Below are 8,591 nucleotides of genomic sequence, written 5' to 3'. Positions count from 1 at the left end.
GTCCGAAGTGCTCTAAGTCCGACACTTGTCAAAATTCATTGCTGAGTAATCCTGCCTACTTGGCGCAAACAAGTTCGGGCCGTCCGAACTTGAGTTCGGATCATTCGAATCAGCCTTAACTCCGAAGTCAACAAGTTCACCTTCGGAGCCCCCGGTGGTCAAGTTCGGGCCGTCCGAAGTCCTCTTTGGATCGTCCGAACTGGCTCAGACAATGAAATTTCATTTCTTGTTTCTGAAGTCCGATTAAATCCCGGAATTGGTTAATTACTAACCCTTAATCATGTTTAACATATTATTATCTTAAAATGAGTTCTGGGTTACTACAGTTATCCTGAATTCCTTGCGGCATAGTGCACTGCAGCCATGATCATGATCGAAACTCACAGAGTCACAATCCAAGGATCTAAGTTCACAGTTTCTGTTCAAGTCATTAATATACATGTTCAGTACAGTATATTCGGTTTAATTGTTCATGTTTGACTTAGCCATGCATATGTTACATTCATATTCACGTCATTTATTCAGAAATCATCTATTTAAGTTTAAGGGCACAAAGTATTTTATTATAAGTTATTTTTAATCTGTCCGTGCTTGTATTTATGTAGTACTCGTTATCCCCCCCCCCTTTCCCCATATTCTTGTTGAGTCCTTTAGGCTCACTACACTTATTGTTTTCAGTTGAGGAGTATTTCTTTGAGATCGAGGGGCAAGTCTATCGAGTGGACTGTGATGCGGGAACGGCGCATCCCTCCGACCTATGCTATTCTCCCGCAGAGGTTTATTTTAAACACTTTATAGCTATTTATTTTGTTGTTTGGACAAATGTAAATGCAAGGATTTATCGATCGTCTTTGGGCATGTAAACATCAAAGTGTTATTTATTTTGGATGGTTTAATTGTCAGATATTTTTCTCTGTTCTTGTTTCTTTTTCTCGGTCTAGTTTATTTAGTATTGTCGGCTGTTTTCTTTTCTTTAAAATTTGTTTTCTGTGTCAGGTGGGTTGTTATTTAATCAGACAGGTCATGCCGAAAATTTTTGAAAACCCGTATTTTATTTAATTATTATTTAGTAGAGTTCAGGGTCGTTTCACCTTTTCCTGTCGAAGTGCTGGAGAAAAATACAAATTCTGAAAAGCTGTGCGAAAATCCACCCAGGTAACCACTCCTCGCGCTGCGATGATAGGTGCGGACGCAGAACTCCACCACTTCTGTGCTCGTCCCTCCACAAGGAAATTAAGAGTCTCCATCTTCTGCTCCTCAGTGCATTGGAACTCCCGGAAACAAACCTCCATACGTCGCAGCCAGTTCTTCGCATCCTCCGATGACTCTCCTCCGACCAAAGGTTTCGGACCCATCTGCATAAATCTATTCATAATGAAATGCATATGATCATCATGACGATGGTGATGATGGCCTCGACGATACTCCTGATCGCCCAGATCGCCCCAGCGTCCACCCACGCTACTATGGCTACTTTCGTCATCATGTCCCTTCATCGATACGATGATCAAAAGGATTAAACCCAAACAAAATAATCTAGATCTCAAGATTACTATGCATGCTTTGATACCATAAATGTAGTGACCCGCATCGTAATTACTTACTAATCAGAAGCTTAAGCATGCATTTAACTTAATTAAACATAATTAGAGAAATAACAGTGGAAAATCTTAAAGACATACAATTCCAAGATAAATAAATCTTAATAAAACCAAATCGAATAAATACCGAATAAAATCTTAATCTAGAATCCATCTAATGACCCTTGCTATAAAGCCCTGGTCACCGATCAACCACTGAACTCACTCCAGGTCCACCGGCAAAACCAGCCTTGTCGAATGGGGTGTCCGAGATAAAGGCAGGGACGTAAGAGCTAACGCCCAGTACGTAAAGTATTGAATATACAGGTTTATATGATGCATGCAACATGAACTATGAATGCTCTGGGTAAACTGGGATCATATCTGGAAAATCATGCTCAGTACACAGGCGCCTCCAGTATGCGCACACTGCTCCGAAGATTCAGTGGGTGCCACACATACTGAACTCAATCTTGGACTATCACCGTTCTGGGTAAACCGCACATGCTGCACCGTCGGTCCAGTGGGTGTCACATGGTACCCGATCGTAATATAACAACAACCCTAGGGCTGAGCGACCCTAGAACCATTGGCTATCTCAAAAGGATAACAGACTCAATATGGTATGTAAATGCCGCATACAAATCATGAACAGTAAATCATGCATATCATGACATATAATAATGCAACACATAAACATGTATATTCAGCTGGCTATCTTAGTCTGTACTTACGTACTTTAGTTCTACTAGGCAAGCTACACCAGCTCTAAGATCCAAGCCTATAGTCCACACTGCGTCCGTCGTCAGCCCGCTGATGACGACTGCCCCAAAACTTGGGCACCTCTCTACCGCAACTCTGGGGCGCCTGGCCAACCTCTGGACCAAGCCTAGAAAGGCTGGAATCACCCCTAAACCTCTAAAACCAAGCTGAAACCGAGAGAGAGTGTGTGAAATTGTGTGAGAAATGAGGCCCTCGGATGGCCTATTTATAGGGGAAGTTCGGACGGTCCGAACTAGGTTCGGATGGTCTGAACTGCCACTTGTCCGATCCCCTTAGACACCTGGAACCTTTTGAGTTCGGACGGTCCAAACTGGTTTGGATGGTTCGAACTGGTCCGCATGCTCCGAACTGCTTTGGTCCTTCCAAACTTGTTTTGGACCCCCGGGACCTACTCTACCATTTTCGGACGTTCCAAATCTTATTTTCCACTTATTTTCCCCAAATAATGAATCCTTAAACATGTTTTGATACTTTTAAAATTATATTTCAATTTTTAACATGTTTAAAATCACTTAATCTTGTAAAATGGAACCGGGATACTACATGTACTAATGGGCTTAAATAAGTTATTTGGGCTAAACTCAAGTTAATGGGCCTAAGTTGGGGTTATTTGACCAATCTATAATTTTATGGACCTAATTCTAAGAGTCAGCAGACTGAAACAGTACATGAAAAATGCATAGTCCGTAAATATATATATTTAATTCTTGCATGTAATTTTTTATGAAAATAAGATCATAAATAATTTTTATGTTTGTGCACGATTAATTATGTTATATGTATGATTATAGGCATGAAAAAATATTTTAAGGAAGTTAAAGTAGGTTTGTGACAATCTACGGGATTGGGGAAGCGATACCTAGGCCCGAAGCCCTTTTCATATACTACAGGGCTGTGGGTCGGATACTGGGGCCCGATTTCCTTTCCATATGTTTGTGATGATGCGCCTATGGATCCGGGGTCAGCCTGGTGAAGTGAAATAAGAGGTGGAGATCCCACCGCCACGTATGTTGGTTCTTTGATTCATCAATCACACATGTTACGGTCACACGGCAAGGATGCAACCTCATGAAAATTTTAAGTTATGACATGCCTTATATATTATTTATGATGAATGTGTTATAATATGATTATGTATGATATGGTTACGTTTAAGAACATGCATGTATATATGATATAGTATGTATACAGTTTATGTTATGTGTTTGCATAAATTTTATCATTTTTTTATTATGGGATAGAGCGTGCTGAGCCCCTAGGCTCACTAGACTTAAATGGTGCATGTGAGAAAGATTATGAAGTTGAAATGTAGCCCAACTGGTGGTAAAGACATGTGAGTTCCCAACATCCGACTAGCCCGTGACCTTTGCTAGTTTTATTATTGGTTTTTGATGAATGATACATTTTTCCACACATGTTTTATTAATTTAATAGTTTATGGATTTTATGATGAAAGTTTGTGAAAGATTTAAGTTGCAGTATTTTTATGCATGGATTTTATATTTAATAATTTAATTAGTGATATTTTTATTTGCATGCAAAAATATAGTATTTTTTGTAGGATATTTTATTGTAAAGTGCATATATGTATGGGAATATATGTATTAATTTTATTTTTAAATCAAGTATATACATATACATATATATATATGTGAGACCTCGATTCTAATCATCTAATCTCAGAATAAACAATAATTACGCATACAAGATCTAAGATTAAAAGAAAAGTTTTTTTTTTTTTTTTTTTACACAGGGTGACGCGCGGGCGCGCCACCCGAGGCGCGGGCGCGCATACAGACCTGCCCGGGCCTCCGAGAAAGGGAGCAGAACGCGCGGGCGCTCCTCACCAGGCGCAGGCGCGCATGGCCTGCTGTTTTAGCTCAAAATAAGGCTCCAAAAGTGCAATCCAACACCCGGAAAGGCTCCGACATGATCCAACTAACACATTTTCAACAACGAAGTATTCAATTACAAGAAAGAGTAGAACATGCATCAATTCTAAGTTTCAAAATCCAAAATACAAATCGAGTTCGAATACAAAACATATCAAGTTCGAGTTCTAACATGTTCCAATCTTAAACTAGATAAACATGCTAATTCGACTTCTAAACCGAGTCTCACTTCTACTACTTGCCCTCGAAGCTAACCATGCCTCTTCTGACTTGTTCCTGCCCCACCTGTTGCCAAGTACACATACAAAACAAAGCAACAGCCGGATAACCGGTGAGAACGACATTCCCAGTAAAAGCAACATAACAAGTAATACAAGTAACAAACATGCTTTCAATACAATAACGAAATCAGTAACATCGTAATGAATGCATGTCTTTAAACAGGGATATTAAATCTGATAACGAGGGATTGCAGCTGTGCCTTTGGGATCCCGAGGGTAAGATCACGTAACAACTCACCGACTCTCCCAATCGAGGTGGTGCCACGTATCTCACTCCTCTAGACTTTGAGCAACTATAATGAGTATGCTAGCACCAGACGAAACGACTACGACCTGGGCCACTCAATCATAGTTCCCAAACGTCTAAACAAAAAGGGCGGTTCTGCCCGCTGAAAACAAGATTGGCTCAAGATGAATGCATAACAGAAACATAAAACATAAGCCAAAACAATCAAACAAAACACAAGTTCCTCATGCTAGAACAAGTGTAGATGCAAGTACGTGATTTCAAAAGGGAAAACTCGAGAACCACAGTCCGAGTATGCTATCCCGCTGCGATGACTGCTTTTACCTTTCAATGCAGTAGCTCCAACTCTGGATAAGCTACAAAAGAGATTGTATAAACAACTACACAATCTAACAACAACAAGGCAACGGTTCAAGGAAAACTCTTTATACCGTTCTTCGTCCAACTCTCGACGAACAATGCTGCTAACACAGGGCTCGACAAACTCCAACGAATCTGTAAGAATTCAAGAGTTGATCAACAACCACGATCACTCACACACCAAGACTTCAATCAATACAAAAACGATTCGAAAACCCAAAACTCAAACCGACGGCATAACGGCTATAAACTGAACAAACCGGAAATCCAGACAGCAGTTCAATACCGATATCAACTCATATCAATGCCCAAAACAACAATAACAAAGCAAACCCATCAATCTAAAAATCCACATTTTCAAAAATGGCTTCCAAAAATCATAACAAATCCGAACGTCGCTCTAATTCAAAACCGACAGATAATAAACGATCAGAACTATGTCTAGAACAACATACTCGAATCTCAAACGATTCTAACAACATCCAAAAACTAGAATGTATCCGATCGTAGAAGAACTTACAATATAACAGAGCTCTCACTGCAGTGATCGATAATCTGCCTTCAGAAATAAATTCCAACGGCCGGATCGAGCTCGGGATGAAATCTGGAAGCTTGAAGAATCGATTTCTTCAACAATGGAGGAGGGATGCGTGAAGAGGAAGGTGATGGAGAAGAGAATGGGTCCAAAAGCCTTATAAATATCTATAAAAACCGATAATTGTGTTTTAGTCCCTGAAAAATCCAATTTTTGCAAAAAGGACCCTGATCAAAATCAAACCGGCTCAAGAACTCTGTAATCTCTGATTAACTCAAATAAATTCAATTAAGATAAAAACGGGGCGTTACAATTCTCCCCCACTAAGAAGAGATTTCGTCCTCGAATCCACAAGAACCATAACTCATAAGATAGAATAAAGAACTAAAGACAGTAAGAAGAACTCACGTCATCCGAATAACTCCGGAAATCGCTGTCTCATGTCAGATTCTGTCTCCTAAGTCGCTTCCTCAACGCCGTGACGGCTCCACTGCACTTTCACCAATGGAATCAACTTGGTTCTGAGTTGCTTTTCTTTCCGATCAAGGATCTGAATCGGTCGTTCAAAATAGCTCAGGGTCTCGTCTAACTCGGCTTCGTCAGGCTGAAGGATATGAGAAATATCTGGTTGATATTTTCGCAGCATAGAGACGTGAAAAACGTCGTGAATACCAGATAAAGACGGAGGAAGTGCAAGTCTGTAGGCAAGATCGCCTATTTTCTCGAGAATTTCGTACGGACCGATGAATCTCGGAGATAACTTTCCTCTCTTACCGAATCTGACGGTGCCTCTGAACGGAGAAATCTTAAGGAATACACGGTCTCCCTGCTCAAAACTCAGAGGTCGACGTCTGACATTCACATACTTCGCCTGTCTATCTTGAGCTGACTTCATTCTGGTCTGAATGATCTTAACCTGCTCTGCCATATCTCTAAGCATCTCCGGTCCCAAATCTGGTGACTCGGACAATTCATCCCAAAACAACGGAGATCGGCACTTTCTACCATACAAAGCCTCAAAAGGCGCCATACCGATACTCGCTTGGAAGCTGTTGTTGTAAGAAAACTCGACAAGAGGCAAAGAATCCTGCCAACTAGTGCCAAAGTCTAGCACTACCGCTCGCAGCATATCCTCCAACGTCTGGATAGTCCGCTCTGACTGTCCATCTGTCTGAGGATGATAAGCTGTACTCAGATGCAATCGAGTACCAAGTGCCCCCTGAAGACTGTGCCAGAAGTGAGAAGTGAATCTAGGATCTCTGTCTGAAACGATCGACTTCGGCACACCATGCAATCTCACAACATTGCTAACATACAACTCAGCCATCTGATCATGACGATACGTCATCCTGTACGGAATAAAACACGCAGACTTCGTCAATCGGTCGATCACTACCCAAATAGCATCGCATCCTCGAACGGATCGTGGTAGCTTCGTGACAAAATCCATAGAAATGTGATCCCATTTCCATTCAGGAACATATAGGCTGTGCAAAAGACCACCTGGTCGCTTCCGCTCTGCTTTCACTTGCTGACAATTCAAATACCGAGATACAAATCTCGCAACATCGTCCTTCATTCTCTTCCACCAGAACTGACTCTTCAGATCGTTGTACATCTTACGACCTCCAGGATGAACGCTAAACCGACTGCAATGAGCCTCTCGGAGAATACGCTGTCTCAACTCCGAAATATCAGGCACAACAATACGATTATTCACGAACAAAACATCATCTCTAACCTGGAATTCAGACTGATGGCCCGATCTGACTTTCTCTACTGAAATCTGGATGCTCGGCTCAGACTTCTGTGCTTCTCTGATTGCAACAAACAACTCTGGCTCGGCTTGAATAGCAAACACTCTGATAGTCTCCCTATCTGTTTCAAACTCTAAACCAGAAGTGCAACAATCATCGATCAACTGGGAAACACCCATAGTAGAAAGAGATAAAGAACAAAGCTTTCGGCTCAAGGCATCTGCAACTGCATTAGACTTCCCCGGATAGTACTTGATTTCACAGTAGAAATCCTTCAACAGATCTAACCATCTCCTCTGTCTCATATTCAGCTCTGCTTGAGAAAACAAGTACTTAAGACTCTTATGGTCAGAAAATATTTCGAAAGACTCACCATAAAGATAGTGACGCCAGATCTTCAGAGCAAAGACGATCGCAGCTAGTTCAAGATCATGGACCGGATAACGAGTCTCATGCGGTTTCAGCTGCCTTGATGCATACGCCACCACATGCTTATGCTGCATAAGAACACAACCCAAGCCTCGGTTAGAAGCATCACAATAGACTGTGAACCCTCCAGTACCCTTCGGAATAGAAAGAATTGGAGCACTGGTCAGTCTCCTCTTTAGATCAACAAAGCTAGCCTCACAATCTGGAGTCCAGACAAAAGGCGCATTCTTCTGAGTCAGCTGGGTAATAGGCTTGGCAATAGACGAGAAACCCTCGATGAAACGATGGTAATAACCAGCTAAACCCATGAAGCTTCGGATCTCAGGTACTGATGTCGGTCTAGGCCAATTCATAACCGCTTCGATTTTGCTGGGATCGACAGAAATCCCATCTTCAGAAATAATATGACCGAGAAAGACAACTCGATCTAACCAGAATTCGCATTTCGATAGCTTGGCAAACAACTGCTCAACTCGCAAAATCTGCAAGACGATTCTCAAGTGCTCTGCATGGTCAGTACGGTTCTTCGAGTAGATAATAATATCATCGATGAAAATAATGACGAACTCATCTAAATAACGCTGAAAGATACGGTTCATCAAACTCATAAAAACAGCTGGAGCGTTAGTCAAACCGAACGGCATGACTACAAACTCAAAGTGACCATACCTCGTTCTGAATGCGGTCTTAGGAACATCTTCCTCTCGCACTCTCAGCTGATGGTAGC

The sequence above is a fragment of the Henckelia pumila genome, chromosome 4, assembly GCF_033568475.1.
Source record: "Henckelia pumila isolate YLH828 chromosome 4, ASM3356847v2, whole genome shotgun sequence".
Lineage (NCBI taxonomy): Eukaryota > Viridiplantae > Streptophyta > Magnoliopsida > Lamiales > Gesneriaceae > Henckelia > Henckelia pumila.
This window is presented reverse-complemented; position numbering follows the sequence as displayed.